Here is a 20,934-nt window from a genome sequence, read left to right as displayed (position 1 = left end):
TAAATCAATTACTTAACGAAGTGAACTGAACATAGCGTAACAATATGATTATATAATTTAAATGTTAGATTGGTTATTACAAATAAAATATTGTAAAAATATAAAGCAAACCTTTAGCTAACGAATATAAACAAACGAGCATAATAAACACATTATCCAACGTCACAAACATTAATGAATGAACATAGCATTTGTTCATGTTCGTTCATAAAACTAAACGAATAAAATCCTTGTGAGTGTTTGTTCATTTGTTAAGCGAATGATCATAAACAAACTTTTCGCTGAACGATTCTTAAACTGTTCGCTGATAGTTATGTTCGTTGTAGCCTTACGGATTAATACTCTTTTTTGGGTTTCTTTTTCCTTTAAAGGTTATGCTTTATAAGGCTAACGGGTATACATCATTCTCCTCACTTATCACGTCTGCGTCATACCAGCTTTCCCCATCATTCAACATCGTCGTTCAGTACCTTTCAACCTAGGGATATATAATATTTTCTCATTCTTCATTTTCTATATTTTTTATTAATACAATTTTTATATTTAAAAACATTTAAAGTTAGATATTATCTTTTTATTTAATACAATTTAATTTTTTATAAAAAAAATAATTACGCTTAATGCTACTATTTATAAAATAAGAACTCAAAAATCAATATTATACAACGTATGATCGTATTCATATTAAATACCAGTAGTTATAAAATAAAACCCTTATTAATTTTCTTCTCCACATCTTTTCGTCCTCATCTCCCCGCCTCCATTAATCCTTGCGAGATCAATCTTCATAGCCTTTTCAAAGCTCCATGTCCATGGCTTTTTCCAAGCTTCATTTCCATCTCAAAAGGAAACCCTTCTTCCTCCAAGACTTAACCTTTCTAGTCAAGAACAGGAAAATAAATGAGAGGGAGAGAGGTGCATGACGTGAATGAGGACAGTCACTCGGATCAGGTCACGCGGGCGAGGCAATGTTCAGGGGTCTCATGTGAGGGGCGTGACAGCCACGTAGACTATACTTAATGGTGAGCCTAACAAAACAACCCTGCGACCAAAACGGCTATGCTTAATATTCAATTAATATTTATAAATGTACCAAAACATGCTTAACTATATCTGTAATGGTAGAGCACTCACTTTACTAGTAAGAGGTAGTAAATTTATATGGGAGATATGAGGGATGACCCTGGCTTGTCAGGGCTCGAGTCCTGATCCCACCCGGTTTTACCGGCTCCTCGTTGTCGTGTCGTTTGGTGGGCGTGGGGGTCGGGTTTTATCTGGGGGATCCCTCAAAAGGAAGACCGCTAGGGGCTCCGTCCGTCCGGACTAGTGGCCGGCTTGGGCTACCTTTAGCTAGTGGGGACCGCGTACGAAGTATTCGATGTTACTTAGTTGGTCGTTTCAAAAAAATAAAATAAAATAAAGATCAGTATAGCAGTACGATATGAAAGATTTGATTTATTAAATAACGCTAAAAGATAAGATTGAAATACAATACCATAAATGGAGTATTGCAAATATTAAAATATTCTAAAAATAATATTTATTATATATCGTCGTATACATATTATCTTGTACTCCCTCCGTCCCATTTTAAATGTCATGGGACCCAAAACACATAAAGTAAGAAACGTTTACTCATTTTATTTTATAAGCTGTAAAATGACAATAATTTCCTTTAAGTTATTATGGAATTTAAATTGAGACAACCAAAATTAGAAATTGAAACATCTGGCATATGTAATAGTAAGAGCACAATTGAAAATTGAATTTATATGTATGAAAATTATATTTAAATTGGGACAATTAAAAATGAAATATGGACATTAAAAATGGGACGAAGAAAGTTGTTGTATACTTAGTTTATTAATCTATTTATGTGAAAGGTATTTAAGAATTAGTTTGCCTATAACACTCCTATCAATCAACATGATCTGATGTGACCTCTTCGTAAAGCCACTTGTTTGTTTAAAGTACCATAAACATTCATATAATATATGGGAAAATTTTAATTCATCGAAATTCACCTCCGTTGATATATTTGGAATCCTGCCGATAGATTTCATTAATCAATGTGGTAATGACACATGTAAAGGTAACGTGAGATTTTAGTTGAAATCTGTCTTCCACGTTATTTTTTAATCCAAAATCATCTACTCAAAAACCATGGGTTTCCAATGAAATCTGTCTGGCCCGTGACTTTCCAAAATCATCGAATTCCGTGTTTTATTGAAATTCATCTCCTCGAATGCATTTCAGGTTAATTTAATCTCCTCCGATGAATTTCAAAAAAGTTTGAAAAAAACGATAATTTTCCAGTCAATTTAGTCTCCTCAGATAATTTTCAAAAAAGTTAAAAAAAAAACGATAATTTCCCAATGAATTTAATCTCATTCGATGAATTTCAAAAATGTTTTAAAAATCCGATAAATTTGTGTGAAGAAAGATTTAATCTTTGGTTGAGTATCAAGTGTCAAGAAGGTGGTGGTGGATGGTTGATATGTTTGAAGAATAATCTAATCTTTGGTGACAAAATGCATGGAAAGATTCAAAATTTGGAAGCAAAATGTATGTAAAGATTATGGGACTTTAATTGGTTTGGGCGGAAAATGGTGGTGGTGGACGGTGGTGGACTATGGTGGTGGTGGTTGATATGGGTGGTGGTGGCGGCGGCGGTTGATATGTTTGTATTATCGTTTTTTAAAAACTTTTTTAAAAATTATCTGAGAAGACTAAATTCACTGGAAAATTATCGTTTTTTTCAAACTTTTTTGAAATTCATCGGAGGAGATTAAATCCACCAGAAATGCATATGAGGAGATGAATTTCAATAAAACGTGAATATAATCTTTTTTTGAAAACTCACGGGTCAGACAGATTTCATTGGAAAACCATGGTTTTTGAGAGGATGATTTTAGATTAAAAAACAGCGGGGAAGATAGATTAAAAAATACACGTGTCATTACCTCACTGGTTATAAAATCCATCGGCACGATTCCAAATGTGTTGAAGGAGATGAATTTCGATGGACTGAAATGGGAATTTAGCAAACTTTTGGACTATTTTCAATTTATCTCTCTTGTTTTGGACTATTTTGAGAATTTTCTCTTTTTATATTTATCCGAGTGAGTATTTTACATTATATGACGTTGTTGTAAGAGCATCTTCAGGGTATTGTTTAGTTCTAATGTGACGCTGTTTAGACTTCTAAACTCGATAGTTGCACATTGGATGTGATATTCAATTTACTTTAGAGCATATCCACAAAACTTGATGGAAGTTAACATGATAAGTGGATTCAATTTAATTAATTTTTATTTAAATTTTGAAAACAATCTCAACTCGTTATTTTAATTATCTTTCTTTTTGTATTAAAAAATAATTTCTTTTTTGTTTGTATTTTACTTTCTATAATTTTTTTAATAAAAAATATTATTGTATATGTAATTTTAAAAAGTTTTAATAATTGTGTGTGTGTTTACGTACAGTTGGTCATTGTTTATGTAATTTTATATTTTTATATGACTTTTATTATTATTATTATTTAAAATGTATTTACTAGAACATATTTTATTTTAAAAAATAAGATACCTATAAATATATTTTTGTTTATAAAAACATTTGAGTTTATAGAAAATAAAATATAGAAGTAGATAATTATGTTAAATATATGATAGAAGTGGATGTAATGTTAGAGGAAATGAGTTTTTTTGTTATTTGAAATTGGATCAGTAATAATATGATGTGGTAGTTGATGTGACGTGTTTAGTTGTTTTTTACTCATCTATAATTGTGAATGCTCTAAGTAGAAAAGTAAATGTTACTATTTGTAAGTAATTTGAAAAAACACTGTATACATTCTATAAATTTTTAAATATATATTAAAAGTAATTGTAATCAGAGAAAGGATAATGATAAACATATAAATAAAATTTTAATTAAACAACATTAATTAGCTTGGTCTTTGATGGCCAATTGGTCATGGTCTCTCACAGAAGACATGACACTCACCATTCACCAACATATTCTAATAAATTTTTCTCAGTTGAATAGAAAATTCAAGTCAAATTAAATATAACATTTCTATACCGTCTTATTAAAATTGTCATGGTTTGAAAACACAATGTTCAAGGTATATTAAATAATAATTATTTTTTGCTTACAAAATGATCATAGTGCTCTTGGAAATTGAGTCTATCAATATTGTTTATTAATGGTAACAGTGTATGTTTAAAGATAAACTGTAAATTAGTTAATAAATTTTAAAAATATGCATTTGTAGTATGACAAATAAAAAAAGAAATATACAATAAACATAAATTGTATCGCTTGAATTCAATATTCGTTGAACAAGTTCATTTCTTGTTTGTGCCCTCATTTTTGAATTTAGTTGATGCACATTTTGATTGCTTTTGCCCACCAAAAAAAATTTGTAATCTTCAAAAACTTTAGCCTAAAAACTAGTCATTGTTTGTTGATTTTGACAATCTTATTTTCATAAATAGCTAGGAACCCGTGCCATAAAGTTATCGCTTGCTTTGTTGTTCACGACACGTGATCTATCCGTCCTTTGAATTTTCTATTGCATGCACCACCTTGATCAGCTTCATCTATATCATGGTTTTGTTCATCATCTATTTTTTCAAGACCCTCATTATACTATTGTTGAGTTTTTGGCACAAAATGTCCGTCATCATCATGATCATCATAAATCGGAATGGAGCGTTCCTCATTGCTATGAGGGGACCGCTAAGTTGGGCTTCTCGGTGCAAACATGTCGGATGCCATTTCATCTTCTAGTGGTATTGACGAGGTGCTAGGAAGTCTTGGGAATACCGGATAGCCATATTATAGGAATGGAAACGTTAATTTGTAGGTGTTTTATAAACATTTGTTGCGGTTGATTTTTATTTGATTTTGCCTCGACCTTGAATCACCTCGTCTCGAGCTAGAACTACCTCTTTTCAAACTAGTACCAGCCTCGAGATTTCTTGCTTGCACCAACCTAGGATTTATTCGAATCCACTGAGAAATATTGCTTATGTTTCTGTTTTATCTTTGCAGGTAAATGAGAAGAATGAAAACCCTTGTTGGAAAGCCATAGACTATTGCGGACCTGACCCTAATTTCACTAAACAACTTCAACATTCTTTCAACACAGAATCATTTTTTGGGCCACTATATAAAGGCATTGTCTACCTTAGCCAACCTAGTAAGATCATCATAGAAGCATTACAAAGATCAAGATTATCCGTTTCGATTCCCCGTTATCCAACCACAAATCCCAAACTCCCATCAATGGTCATAAAATGTGATGCAGTAGTAGTTGGCTCAGGCTCGGGTGGTGGTGTTGTTGCGGGTGTTCTAGCTAAATCCGGTTATAGAGTTCTTGTACTTGAAAAAGGAAACTATCGAGCACGAAGTAATCTTTCTCTTCTTGAAGGGCCATCCATGGATGAAATGTACCTTGGAAAAGGATTGTTAGCTACGAGTCACATGGAAGCGATGATACTAGCCGGTTCCGCAGTTGGCGGTGGGTCGGCTATCAACTGGTCGGCTTCGATTAAAACTCCGGTCCACGTGCGAAAAGAGTGGTCCGAATGTTATGAACTTGAGTTTTTTGATAGTAAGTTGTATGATCAAGCTTTGAATGTTGTGTGTGAGAGAATGGGTGTGCAATCTGAGGTGGAAGATGAAGGATTTAATAACATGGTTTTAAGAAAACGGTGTGAGGAATTAGGTTATCCTGTTAACAACATTCCCAGAAACTCACCTCCGGATCACTACTGCGGGTGGTGTTGCCTTGGTTGCAAAGATGGAGGGAAAAAAGGTACATGTTTGGCTTTCTTTGTTTAACTTTAATCGAAGAAACTAGTGAATACAAACAACTAATGTCTAATCAGACTGAGTTTTCTTGTTCGTTCATTAAAAATCTAAATGTGATGTGTTTGTGTTCGTGCTTGTCAATCCCCATTCGTTAATAATATAATTGAACGTAAAAAAACACAAATACATGAATATAACTTAACATAGATGACGGAACATAGTAACCGAGTAAGAGTACTACTATTATAAACAAGATTAAGTTGTAATAAATGATATTTTTATTTCATAACTTATACTAAATTGTAAAGAGTATAAGACATTCAAATAAACATTCACTAAATGATCATACAATAATCAGCAAAACTAATGTAAACAAATGAACATTCACAAACATTATTGAAAGAACGAGACATAACTATGTTCTTATGAAAATAAATAAACAAAAACTTTGTTTATGTTCGCTCATTTATGAAACAAACGAACATATACGAATGTTCCAACGAACGTTTTACTAAATGATCGGATGTCTAGGTACATTGGAGACATGGCTAGTTGACCTAATCGAATCCGGCAATGGTACAATCTTACCCGGGTGCGAGGCTGTCAAGGTTATTCACCATCGAAGAAAAGGCAGAGATCGAAGCACGGCTAAAGGCGTCCTCTTTGAGTTCAAGCATCAAAACGGAACAAAACAAGTATGTTTCGCCGAATCAAAAGTGACCATCGTAGCATGTGGTGCAATGTGTACCCCACTACTCCTTAAAATGAGCGGCTTAAAGAACCCGAATATTGGAAAGAACTTGCATATTCATCCGGTAGCGATGGCATGGGGTCATTTCCCGTCCGAAAGCTGGCCCGAACCCGAGAAAAAGAGCTACGAAAGAGGGATAATGACTGCTATGTCGACCGTGGTCGCAGACTTCACGGGTTCTGGATACGGTGCTGTTATCCAAACACCTGCGCTACACCCGGGTATGTTTTCAGGATTGATGCCGTGGGTTTCGAGCTCCGATTTCAGGAACAGAATGTCAAAGTACTCAAGAACAGCACACATATTTGCATTGGCAAGAGATAAGGGTTCGGGTGAGGTACACCCGAAAACATGCATTACTTACCAAATGGACGTTGCCGACGAACATAATCTGCAAGCAGGGTTGGAGAGAATATTGAGAATACTCGCGGCTGCGGGAGCTGAAGAGATCGGGACACATAATAATAAAGGGAGGACATTGAATGTGAAGAATGTGAGCTATCACGAGTTTGAGAGTTTTGTGCGCGAGGAAAGCTCGAGAGCGTTGAGAGACTTGTCGACGCCGATATGCTCGGCGCATCAAATGGGGAGTTGTCGAATGGGTGTCGAAGCGAAGGGGTCTGTGGTTAACCCGATGGGGGAGACGTGGGAGGTCAAAGGGTTATATGTGGCGGACACGAGTGTTTTCCCCACCGCTTTGGGTGTGAATCCGATGGTTACGGTCCAGGCTATTGCTTATTGCACTGCTCAGTCTGTTCTTGAGTCTCTTAGAAGAATGAAGGATACCTTTTATGACATATAGTTAGCAATGTTTGATTTGATTGTTGATCAAACATTGTATAACAGCATAATATAATAAGATATATAAATAAAACTTTGTAAGAGGTATATGACAGGTTTTCATGTTATTTCATTAATTTTGAAACATTTCGTATATATTGTATTATATTTTCTTTCTTAAAAAGTCGAGTGTTAACATTACTTCTTCATTTACAGGATTTTCAAACAAAAGAAGTGGAAATAAAATACTACATTGTTAGTGTAATCTTGCATAAGTGCGAGACCTAGTTGTCATACTTACAAACCCAGGGGGTTTTTGAGTTAGTTTTTCTCCTATTCTTGTCTAACAAGTAATTGTATGGTTATATATAGGGGTTATTTGTAATTAAGTAATCACAACAACTTATCAATCAATACAATAAAAGTTTAAACTTGAAATCTTATTGTCTTCAATTGGTATCAGAGTGATCAATTGGTAGACTTGTGAGGTCACGTTACGGCGTGTTCTTGATACGTGTGTTTAATCTGTTTGTGCATGTGCTAAAGAGAAAAGAGAATAAGGTTTTAAAAGTAAAAAATATTATATATGTATTTGGTGCCTTGTACACAGAGGCTCCGAAAAAGAAAATAATATTTATTGTGGAAATTAAACTTTATTTGTTTTTTGAGGGCACATAGTAAGAGTTTTTGACAGAAGGAAAGATCAAGAAGATTAAGATATTGATCCCAGATATCTATTTAAATTATCAACGAATAAAAAGAAAAGATGAGTGATCAACCAAATAATCAAGTTGGAGGGCCAAGTAATCAAGTCGGTTTTTCCAAAGAACCGAGTTCCCTCTCGATTCGGTTTCCGATTCTTACGTCCACCAATTAAACAATTTGGACGGTAAAAATCAAGGCCATCTTCAAGGTTCAAGGGTGGTTGGAGGCTATCGAACGAAGAACGGGAACGGTGATTGACCCGAAGATAGATGGGTTGGCGATTGTGTATCTTTATCAAGGCATGCCGGAGGCTTTGGTGATGCAAGTGGCTCACATTTCCACCGCTAAAGAGATATGGGATGCACTTAAGACTCGTTTCGTTGGGGTTGATAGGGTTCGAGAAGCACGTATTGAGTCTCTTCAACATGAGTTCGATGTACTCAAGATGAAAGAAACGGACACGATTGATGACTTCTCGACCAAGATAAGCCAAATAGCTTCCAAAGCAAGCAATCTTGGAGAACCTTTTGAAGAGAAGACCCTTGTGAGAAAGCTTTTGAAGTCCGTTCCGAGAAAGAGGTATATAGCGATTGTTGCTACTATTGAACAGCTTGCTGATATAAAGACCATGACGTTCCATGAAGCCGTTGGACACCTAAAAGCGTTTGAGGAACGATCTGGAGATGAAGACAAACTCGTGTCCGGTAAGCAAGAACAACTCCTATATACATATGAAGAATGGAAAGCTAAAAGCAATCAAGAAAGGCTTCACGGGAAAGGCAAGATGGTAACCGAATCAAGTCAAAAGAACAAGGGAAAAGGTAAGGTTGTGGATCGGGAAAAGAAAGAACCTCGAGTGAAGAAGGATCAGTCAAAGATTAAATGTTATCGGTGTGATGAACTAGGGCACTTTGCCACGTCATGTCCTAACCGAAACAAGGAGACGAACGATCAAAGTAACTTCGCTCAAGATGGCGGGCCGGTTCTAAACATGATGACGGTAGCTCGGAGTAAGGAAGATGTCGTTTTTCTAAAAGAAGGCCGGGTTGATCCAAAGCAATATGCTTCAACCCCATGTGATAAAACCACATGGATTCTTGATAACCGGGCGAGTAACCACATGACGGGAAATCCGGAATGGTTTTCTAACATCGATCGTAACAAGACTAGTAAAGTAAGTTTCGGTGATGGTTCGTGTGTTTAAATCGAAGGTCGGGGCACGATAGTAGTAGAAGGTCAAAGGGGAGAACAACGAGCCTTGAGTGACGTTTATTTTATTCCATCTCTCAAAAATAATATTATAAGTCTCGGGCAATTAGACAAAGGTGGATGCAATATCGGGATCCAAGACGGTATCTTATGGATATTTGAATAAGATGGAAGACTTCTAATCAAGGTACCTCGTTCCTTTAATCGGGTTAATAAAATTAATTTAAAGGTTGTTTCTCCGGTTTGCTTACAAGTCAATTTGCATAATGTTGCATGGATATGGCATGCTCGATTGGGGCATTTGAATTTCGATACCCTTCGTGGTCTCTCGAAACTCGCGGATGGAGTGCCAAGAATCGAACACCCGATGCAAATTTGTGATGCATGTATGCTAGGCAAACAAACAAGATCGGATATCCCGAAAGAATCTAATTATCGTGCAAAGGTACCGCTCGAGCTCGTTTATGCCGACGTTTGTGGCGCAATTACTCCCGAGACACACGGTGGCAACCGATACTTTTTACTAGTTGTTGACGACTACACCCGCTATATGTGGGTTTTCATGATAAAGACGAAAGACCAAGTTACGGGTTTACTCATAGATTTCGTGAAAAGGGTGGAAAACGAAACGGGCAAGAAACTCAAAACCATACGAACCGACAACGGGGGTGAGTTTACATCCCATGTGTTGGAAGATTACTTGTCAAGTATAGGTGTGGCACATCAGTTTACGGCCCCGTACACCCCACATCAAAACAAAGTGGTTGAAAGAAGAATCCGAACCATACTCGGTACGACTCGAAGTTTGTTAAAGGCGATGTCACTACTACAAGATTTATGGGGAGAAGCGGTTCATCACTCGGTTTATTTACTAAACCGATCACCAACAAAATCTTTGAAGGATTCAACTCCGTATGAGCGTTTTAAAGGAAGAAAACCGAACCTTTCACACGTTAAAGTGTTCAGATGCACGGGGTATGTAAAAGTCCCTGGTACCGGTCAAAAGAAATTGGACGACCGAAGTATTGTGATGATTCACTTAGGTACTCAACCTGGAACAAAAGCCTACCGTATGTTTGATCCGATCAAAAGGCGAGTACACGTTACGTGGAATGTCAAGTTTGACGAGTGTAAAAGGTACGCGTTGGCTGGTCTTGACAAACAAGAGGGCGAGAAGGGTCCGGAATGGACCGATTTATTGTCAGGTATGATATTGAACCCGAATCGGAGCAGGTGATGTCACACCCCAACCTACGGCGGAAATGTCGGGGCGCGAACTTATTGCCACAGCTCTCAAGGTACTATCATGCAATATTTATATGACAATATCTATTAATTTTATTCAATTTCCAAATAAATCAAATACAAAATACAACTCATTAAACAAACAATAGACGCAAATTTAATTCTTGATTTTATCTTTTCTAACATAATTCTTCACAAAGTCTTGCAACTAATTCAAGCAATAACCTTCATATGCGTATAAATAGAATTTTGTCAACAACACATGTTGAGTGAGCAGCACACCAGTTTAGTTGTACATATAGTATATATAACAAAAACATGTAGCTGCAACAAGACATATGATAATAACAAAATAACCAAATGAGCAAGTATAACTGAGATGTCGAGAAGCACATAGGCTAACGACTGGCGTATAATCATACTAGACTGAGATTATGTTGGACCTCTCCGAATGCGGAAGCATACAAAGCAAATAAGCACATAAAAAAGTAAGGTATAAGTTGTTAACACATAAGACAAAGTTGCAGTTTTAAGTATAAGTATATAATGAGAAATAGATTTACCGCATATGTCCCCAAAACGTGAAAAACAAGTAAAATAGGGGAATGTGGTACTCACCTCGATAGACGAACAAAGTGAATGAGAATATTAAAAATGATGATATGCGGAAATCACACATTGACGATAAATCCTAATAAGGAAAAGAGAAATATGGATACGCTAAGTAAAGTATAAGATCGATTATAACAACTCGATAACCATTAATAATATACTATTATACATAAAGATTTATTATATAAAATAACTAGTTAAATTAATAAATCATATATTGGAAAATATTATTTTTAGTTTCATAAACATATTTATATATAGTTTACTTGATTTTTATATACATCAAAATATTAAATTTTAAGTTATTGTATATTTATATGTATATATGTATATAAACAAACAAAACATGAGAAAAACAAGTATTATAAAGTCGGTTTTTAAATAAAATAGTTTTATTTAATATAATCTTATTTAGTTGTTATTATTATTAATATAATTATAATTTTATTTAAAAAGAATAACATTAAAGATTTTTCCAAAAAAAACGGGTGCAGGGGATCGAACCCGCGACCTCTGCCCCAAGAACCAAGTGTTTAACCAGCAGGCTACCAATGAACAAACATAAGAACTTCAGTTCTTTAAATTATAACATATGCAGGTTTAGATCTAATATGATTCAAGAACCCTAGAAAAATAAATTGATCAAACCCGACACAATTGGTCAAACCCAGTTTAGGGCTATTGATCTACATGTGATCGCGAGTAAAAACATGTAATTAATTACCTCTTATGATGATCTGAGATGGGTTAATCGAACTCGACAGTTTCCGGTGCAAAAGGGGTATGAACGAGTAGTTAAACAATCAAACTAATCCAATTAAATAAGGGGGAATTGACGGCTAGGGTTAGTAGATGACATCTGCAAAGTTAATTGAATTATTATGAATGATTGCTTGCATATCAAGTTTATATTGACATCGGTTTGCTATTAGGAAGAACAGATCAATCTTGGTCGTATTAACATAAATATTGTGTCGGTAAAGCCGCAAATGGTAAGTATAACATCGATTGTGATTCAATTACCATAAAAATGACGAGAATTGAGGGCTAAGTTAGGCTGATTATAATCGGGTACAAGAAAACCCAATGTGGTTCGGGTTTGGGTATTAGGATATCCAGTAAACAAAATGGGTTATAACATAAATTTCAGTTTTAGTCCTTGATGTTTAAGGATGGTACAAAGAAGGATAGAAGTTTATATTTTTGTTTAAAATTGTCAAAACAAGAAAGTATAAATATATATTAGGTATAATAACAAATTACACTTGATAAACGTGAATGAATTTCCCGAACCTCGAAATGGGTCGGTTTTTTATATAAATAATAAATCTTGGAAAGTCCGAGTTGTTACAGTCTCCCCTACTTTAGGGAATTCCGTCCCGAAATTAAAGAATATTATAACAAAATCATTAAATTTGAGGAAAAGAAAATTTTAAATATAATTTAATAATTTATCATAACACAGAACTTGAATAGTTAAAATAACGCTCCAAATGCAAATCCGATAAGGACACTTATATATAGGATGTACCAGCGGCGTATCCACCATGTCCTTATCATTTCTACATTTATATCGTTATACCAACTACTTTCAATTCTATATTATGACACACAAATTTACCGCTTCATGATTTCCATGCGAGGACTTCGATAATTATGTTCCGGACCATAATTATTGTTATCGTCGGATGGTTCACATGATTCGTCTCATCGTGTGGGTTTACAAAACATTTGAGTAAAACATGATTTTGAGGAAACAAAAATTTTCAAGAAGTCTTAATTTAGAACACTAGAAATTCACCAATGTATAATTTCAAAAGTTTAGTGAATTTTAATAAAGCAAAGAAATTTTAAGACGACTTTTAAACGTAAAGATATAAGTATTTAAAGTTCAAGAAGGGGTAGCTTTAAGTAGTTAAGGTTAATGAAGGTAATCAATAAGATAGAAGTAGGCTTCAATAAATAATATATTTAATCAAAAGAAAAGATGATTCGGCATTGCTTGAAAAACTGGAGCTTGAATGGTTTGCAAAAAAGTTGTTTGGTGGAGATATGTTTGGTAAACTAGAGCTTGCGGTTGTAGTGTCTGGTAGTGTTGGGTTAAGTAAGGTTGACCTTAATTGATGGGAGGAGCTTGAGGTACATGAGGTTGATGGGTTTGAGCATGGATCAAGTAGTATGGTGTAGTTGAAGATTGAGCTTGATGAGCTTGGGTAAGTTGTGGGCACGTATTACGGAGGTGATTTGGGTTTCCACAATGGTAGCAAGAACGGGTAATAGAAACATCAGGTTGAGAAAGAGGGGTAGGTTGTTGCGGAACAACTTGTGCAGTAGGCGGCACACGGCAGTTGTTAGCAAGATGGCCATAATGGTTACATTGGATGCAGCGACGGCATAGGGTTTTAAACCGAGTGATGATAGTTACAAATGGAGCATAATGGAAAAGGACCAAAGTAAGGTTTCTTGTTTGAGAAGACTTGCGGGTGATTAGGATTTGTTACAGCAAGGTTCTTACGTTTCTTGTTGTGAGGATGAGTGGAGGTAGATGGTTTGTAGTCACTAGCAGAGAAATTAGCGGGAAAAGTTGAATCGGTTGCATTAATGTTTTGAATTTGTGTAACTATCCTAGGGATTGCAGCAGCTATCTCTTTGGTGATGCACACAGCTATACGGTGGTCGTGAGAATCAAACGATTGATGTCTAGGACAACGTTGGTTTGTTGAATGAGATATTCTATAGGGACCAAAAATGAAGATTTATAAAATGAAGGATAAATTAGAGGAACCATAAGAATAGTAAAATGTTTAATTATGTGAAAATAATAATGTTGTCTTAAGAAATGAGGAATTGCGTCATGAGGATTAAAAGTAAAAGTTTATAAGATGAGGGGGGGGGGGTACATTGCGTAAATAGTTGTTAAATGATGTAGTCAATAAGATTTATGTGTGATGACTACATGGGGAGTTAAGTCAGTTTAAAATTTAGATTATTAAGTTTACAATAAACTAACGAAATATAAATTGTGGGTGTTAGCCTCCCATGAGCTTTCCATGGCAATTTGAATGGCCCAATGAACTAACGAAAAACAACTGAGTTGGACAGCCCATGAGCGTTACATGGCAATTTGATTGTCCCAACTAATTAACGAATTAACAATGCAATGAAGTTTGTTAGCCCAATGAGCGTTACACGGCGTTTATAAACCGACCAAACTAAATAACGAACTATCGAAATAAATATGGGTAGCCGGAGAATCTTGTGAATCACCACGTTGATTACTCCAACAAAAATACGAAATCAAGTTAAGAAATGGATAGTAGGAGTGCCCATGGGTTTCATGGATTTTTCACCCAACTAACCATTTAAATAACGGAACACAATAATCGGGAAGACCGAGTTTAGCCACGAAATCACCGTGAATTCGGTTAAAGTTAACCTAAGGTGTCGGTCATATGGCATTTATGGGTCTCGCTCGGGTCCATGGGGTTGAGTACTGTGGTCAGGTTATCACCCAGGTAAGGAATAGCGTCTTACCTTTGGTTCTTGGAACCGTTTTGCTAGTTCCCAACTCACAGTTTCTTTTCCCATTTCTTTTATCATAGGGACATGCCACATAACCTAGCCTTAAGGTTTACGAGTGAAAACAACAGGTGGGAATTCTTAAGGAATTTCCCGAAAATAAAAAGCAATCTAATTTTTGAAAAGTTTTCTTTGAATGTTGAGGCATAGCCTCGGAGTTTGTGTGTGTGCATAACAGTACAATAATTAATATATAATTATCTAGGAAATCTGTAAACAATTTAAAATTAAACACATAGAGGTAAACAGATAGGCACATATAGGGCTCCTAAACAAGCGTCTAAGGCAATTTCTAACAACTTATCTTAAAATTTCGGCTCTGATACCAATCTGTCACACCCCCAACCTACGGAGGAAATGCCGGGGCGCGAATTGATTGCCACAGCTCTCAAGGTACTATCATGCAACATTTATATGACAATATCTATTAATTTTATTCAATTTCCAAATAAATCAAATATAAAATACAACTCATTAAACAAACAATAAACGCAAATTTAATTTCTTGATTTTATCTTTTCTAACATAATTCTTCACAAAGTCTTGCAACTAATTCAAGCAATAACCTTCATATGCGTATAAAATAGAATTTTGTCAACAACACATGTTGAGTGAGCAGCACACCAGTTTAGTTGTACATATAGTATATATAACAAAAACATGTAGCTGCAACAAGACATATGATAATAATAAAATAACCAAATGAGCAAGTATAACTGAGATGTCGAGAAGTACATAGGCTAACGACTGGCGTATAATCATACTAGACTGAGATTATGTTGGACCTCTCCGAATGCGAAAGCATACAAAGCAAATAAGCACATAAAAAAGTAAGGTATAAGTTGTTAACACATAAGACAAAGTTGCAGTTTTAAGTATAAGTATATAATGAGAAATAGATTTACGCATATGTCCCCAAAACGTGAAAAACAAGTAAAATAGGGGAATGTGGTACTCACCTCGATAGACGAACAAAGTGAATGAGAATATTAAAAATGATGATATGCGGATCCTAATAAGGAAAGAGAAATATGGATACGCTAAGTAAAGTATAAGATCGATTATAACAACTCGATAACCATTAATAATATACTATTATATATAAAGATTTATTATATAAAATAACTAGTTAAATTAATAAATCATATATTTGAAAATATTATTTTTAGTTTCATAAACATATTTATATATAGTTTACTTGATTTTTATATACATCAAAATATTAAATTTTATGTTATTATATATTTATATGTATATATGTATATACACGAAAAAAACATGAGAAAAACAAGTATTATAAAGTCGGTTTTTAAATAAAATAGTTTTATTTAATATAATCTTATTTAGTTGTTATTATTATTAATATAATTATAATTTTATTTAAAAAGAATAACATTAAAGATTTTTCCAAAAAAAACGGGTGCAGGGGATCGAACCCGCGACCTCTGCCCCAAGAACCAAGTGTTTAACCAGCAGGCTACCAATGAACAGACATAAGAACTTCAGTTCTTTAAATTATAACATATGCAGGTTTAGATCTAATATGATTCAAGAACCCTAGAAAAATAAATTGATCAAACCCGACACAATTGGTCAAACCCAGTTTAGGGCTATTGATCTACATGCGATCGAGAGTAAAAAACATGTAATTAATTACCTCTTATGATGATCTGAGATGGGTTAATCGAACTCGACATTTGCCGGCGCAAAAGGGGTATGAACGAGTAGTTAAACAATCAAACTAATCCAATAAATAAGGGGGAATTGACGGCTAGGGTTAGTAGATGACATCTGCAAAGTTAATTGAATTATTATGAATGATTGCTTGCATATCAAGTTCATATTGACGTCGGTTTGCTATTAAGGAAGAACAGATCAATCTTAGTCGTATTAACATAAATATTGTGTCGGTAAAGCCGCAAATGGTAAGTATAACATAGATTGTGATTCAATTACCATAAAAACGACGAGAATTGAGGTCTAAGTTAGGCTGATTATAATCGGGTACAAGAAAACCAATGTTGTTCGGGTTTGGGTATTAGGATATCCAGTAAACAAAATGGGCTATACCATAATTTTCAGTTTTAGTCCTTGATGTTTAAGGATGGTACAAAGAAGGATAGAAGTTTATATTTTGGGTTAAAATTGTCAAAACAAGAAAGTATAAATATATATTAGGTAAATAATATTATAATAATAAATTACACTTGATAAACGTGAATGAATTTCCCGAACCTCGAAATGGGTCGGTTTTTATATTAATAATAAATCTTGGAAAGTCCGAGTTGTTACAGGTGACAACCGGGTTTGACACCGGGTCCGTAGACCGACATGATACCGGTGAGTTGGTTCGTCTTAGAAACGGAAGTGATTCATCAAGTTCAGAAGGTGGCAATCCACCTGTAAGCCCGGCTAGGCCCGACACTGGCCTAAACGAAGAACCGTTACGAGTTATTCAGCCGCGTCAAACTACTCGAAAGACGGTTTTTACCCAAGAAATTTAGCGACTTTCTGGTTGAAGGTATACCGACACCGCCGAGCAAGACCCAACAACCGACGAGGTAAATATCCTATTAATATTCTATGATGAACCGGTAAATTTTCGAGAAGCGAATAATGAAAAACATTGGAGAAAAGCAATGGAAGCGGATATCGAGTCGATTGAAAGAAAACAAGACATGGCGGTTAGTCGAAGCACTACCCAAAGTAAAATCTATAGGTTTAAAGTGGGTCTATAAAATCAAAAGTGATGAAGCCGGGAAAATAACCAAGTACAAGGCGACTCGTAGCTAAGGGGTATGTTTAGAAATATGGGATCGATTTCGAAGAGGTGCTCGCACCAGTGGCGAGAATCGAAACCGTTCGACTTTTACTCGCATTAGCAGCAAACCGAAGTTGGGAAGTGCATCACTTGGATGTAAAATCCGCGTTTCTTCATGGTGATTTGAAAGAAGAGGTGTACGTGTTTCAACTGGATGGGTTCGTTAAGAAAGGTGAAGAAAGAAAAGTGTACAAGTTGGCTAAAGTGTTATACGGTATACGCCAAGCTCCAAGGGTGTGGAATACTAAACTAGACGAGTCTTTAAAGGAACTTGGTTTCACTCGATGTAAGCAAGAACAAGCGGTTTACAAAAGGTGTTCCGGTCAAAGGCTATTACTCGTTGGAGTTTATGTTGAAGATTTGATAGTCACATGTACAAGTGTGCAAGAAATTGCAAATTTCAAAAGAAAAATGGAGTCAAGGTTCGAGATGAGTGACCTCGGGTTGTTGCATTACTATCTCGGGATTGAAGTGAAGCAAAGCGATCATGGGATAACGTTAAAGCAAAGTGGTTATGCAACGAAGATCCTAAAAGAAGCAAATCTTTGGGAGTGCAACTCGACTCAATTTCCTATGGAACCAGGCTTAAAGTTGTCTAAAGAAGATGAGAATCCGAAGGTAGATCCGACCGGTTATAGAAAGATAATCAGAAGCATGCAGTATTTAACTCATACGAGATCCGATTTGAGCTACTCGGTGGTTATGCAAGTCGGTTTATGCAATCACCAACTCAAGCTCATGCTCAAGCGCTTAAATATATTCTCCGGTATCTAAGAGGTTCACTAGACTTTGGTATAACTTACTCGAGAGGCGGAAATAGTATGTTGCACAGGTATAGTGATAGTAGTCATGCGGCGGATTTGAATGATGGTCGGAGCACTTCAGGTTTGATTTTCTACTATGGTACATCACTGATATCATGGGTTTCTCAGAAACAAGGAATAGTGGCGTTATCATCATGTGAGGCTGAATTTATGACAGCTACATCGGCTGCATGTCAAGCCTTATGGCTTCGGGGTTTGTTGTCAGAGATGACCCGAGAAAAGGAGGAGATCGTGACGTTGAAGGTGGATAATTCATTGGCTAATGCCTTAATGAAGAACCCTGTTTTTTCACGGGAGAAGGAAGCACATCAACACACCGGTACCATTTCATTCGGGAGTGCATCGAGAGAGAACAAATTAAGGTGGAGCATGTCAGTGGAGATTTACAAAGAGTAGACATCCTTACAAAAGCGTTGCCACGGTTGAAGTTTAACGATATGCGAAGCTTCATCGGTGTCACAAGATTAGGGGGTGATTGTTAGTGTAATCTTGCGTAAGTGTGGGGACCTAGTTGTCATACTTACAAACCTAGGGGGTTTTTGAGTTAGTTTTTCTCCTATTCTTGTCTAACAAGTAATTGTATGGTTATATATAGGGGTTATTTGTAATCAAGTAATCACAACAACTTATCAATCAATACAATAAAGGTTTAGACTTGAAATCTTATTGTCTTCATACATTACTGCATTATACAAAATTTAGTCGAAATACCTAAATGGTCTTACATAAACAAATATTTAATTGTGTAACTATACTGTTGGATCTAAGGTTTCACTAAACAATAACCAGGTTGTCTAAAGCCATCTTCAATCATGTTAAGGTGACCATTCTATTTTTTGGCACCAAATGCAACTACTTTTCCCGTCTCTACCATATTATATTAACTCATACCATAACTTGAAACATGCTTAAAAGAATGTTACTACTACAAAAACGTCTATTAACACCGATCATAAATATGTTTTACAACGATATGAAGGTCAACTGTTTAATAAGTTGTGATCCATCGTTTTAAAAAGAACAATTTTCTAAACCCGTTGTAAATAAGAAGAAAGTAGCGTTGTTTATTGTATTAATTGAAAAATAGAGTTGTTTATTAATATCTAGCGTTGATAAGAAGAAAACTAACGTTTTTTATTGAACTTATTGTAAAGTAGCGTTGTTTAAAGTTTTGAGGTTCCCTCACACCATTGTAAATAAGAGAAAAATATTGTTGTTTATTAAACTTATTGTAAGTAGCGTTATTTATTGAAAACTAAAGTTGTTTAAGATTTTGAGGTTCCCACCCACCAATGTATAATGCTTTCATTTCCCTCATTTTGAAAATTTCGTAAATTTTATCTTCCATATTTAACCTCTAAATATGGTTTTATTAAATACTCTCTCTCTCTCTCCACTCTTCAAATTGCATTTGCGTTCATCGGAATTTGTCTAAAATGAGGTATACTTGGTTGATTGTGGTTATAATTTTAGTTAGGGTTTATGGGGCTTGATTATGTTATGTTAAAGTTGTATATCTCAAAATACATTATGTAATTTATTAAGGATTTGTTTATTCTGTGCTTATGTTTACCGATCGGAAGATTGCATCTGTATAAGGTCATAGTTATGATGAGCTTGTTGATTGTTTGATGTCTTTTATTTAGTTGTGTTACATATCCATTACGTGAATTCCTTCATTCGCTAAACATAAATTTGCTTATTAAAGGAGCTATCTTTTTCTTCAATAATTCACTATAGGTATGTACCTAATTCTTTTGCTTTTTGAAGTTTTATTTGTTTGGATAATCAATATTTAAAAAAGAGAGTGATATGTTGTTTTTGGAGTTATTTGATAGTGAAAGAAGCATAAAATTAAGGAAACATAATGCACACCAACTGTGTGATAAATACCTTAAATGAGGATTATATAGTGTTACACCAAGTAAAGGAGATGTTAATGATCAACATTGTCTGTTTTGAACAACGTTAATTTTTTTTCTTTCTAATCCAATACTATATGACTTATTGAGTCACACGAAGTAACTTTCACATAAACTAAGTTATCTTATAGACAAACTGAATTATTATGTGCTGTAACTTTCACATATTATGTTCCTTCACAATGTACCTTAAAACTCGTTTAATATTTGTTTCATATATAACTTATAATGCACACTAAATGTTTGATAGAATGCTTGAACCAAAACCTACTTTAATAAAAGTGTAGTCTCATGTTAACGGCTAAGTGGTCCATTTTAATATATATTATAGAGTTGCTTTCCTTCTTTTGATGGATATTCTAATCTTCTTAAGTTTTGCGGAATTGATCTATGTTGTTTTTATCTTTAGTTGGACCGAAAATGAATGTAGTGTTACTAGAGGAAGGGAAGGAAACAGGGTTTCTTGCTCAAACTGTTGAAGAATATGCATATGCGATTTTGAAGATTTAAAAGACGTTATCTGGGAAACATTTTGAACAATTGCGGAGAAGTAGAAATAATTGTATATATATTTGTTTAGATTTTATTTATAGGTTAGACCAATGCAAACTCTTTGTTTTATGTGACGTTTGATTTAACATGTTTGGGTTTAATAGGTTCTAA

The 20,934-nt window shown here is 34.9% G+C and overlaps 1 pseudogene across 1 annotated transcript; it reads left to right on the top strand.

Moving 5' to 3' along the window:
* Positions 1–4,771: 4,771 nt before the first annotated feature.
* Positions 4,772–7,531, top strand: LOC143605478 (long-chain-alcohol oxidase FAO4A pseudogene; annotated as a pseudogene). Its single transcript, XR_013148549.1, has 3 exons — positions 4,772–4,799; positions 4,946–5,827; positions 6,355–7,531. The product of XR_013148549.1 is annotated as a long-chain-alcohol oxidase FAO4A pseudogene (transcript).
* Positions 7,532–20,934: the final 13,403 nt, after the last annotated feature.

The sequence above is a fragment of the Bidens hawaiensis genome, unplaced genomic scaffold (genome assembly GCF_021521415.1).
Source record: "Bidens hawaiensis isolate Kalapana, Puna unplaced genomic scaffold, B.hawaiensis_p1.1 tig00069812_1, whole genome shotgun sequence".
Taxonomy (NCBI): domain Eukaryota; kingdom Viridiplantae; phylum Streptophyta; class Magnoliopsida; order Asterales; family Asteraceae; genus Bidens; species Bidens hawaiensis.
This window is presented reverse-complemented; position numbering and strand designations above follow the sequence as displayed.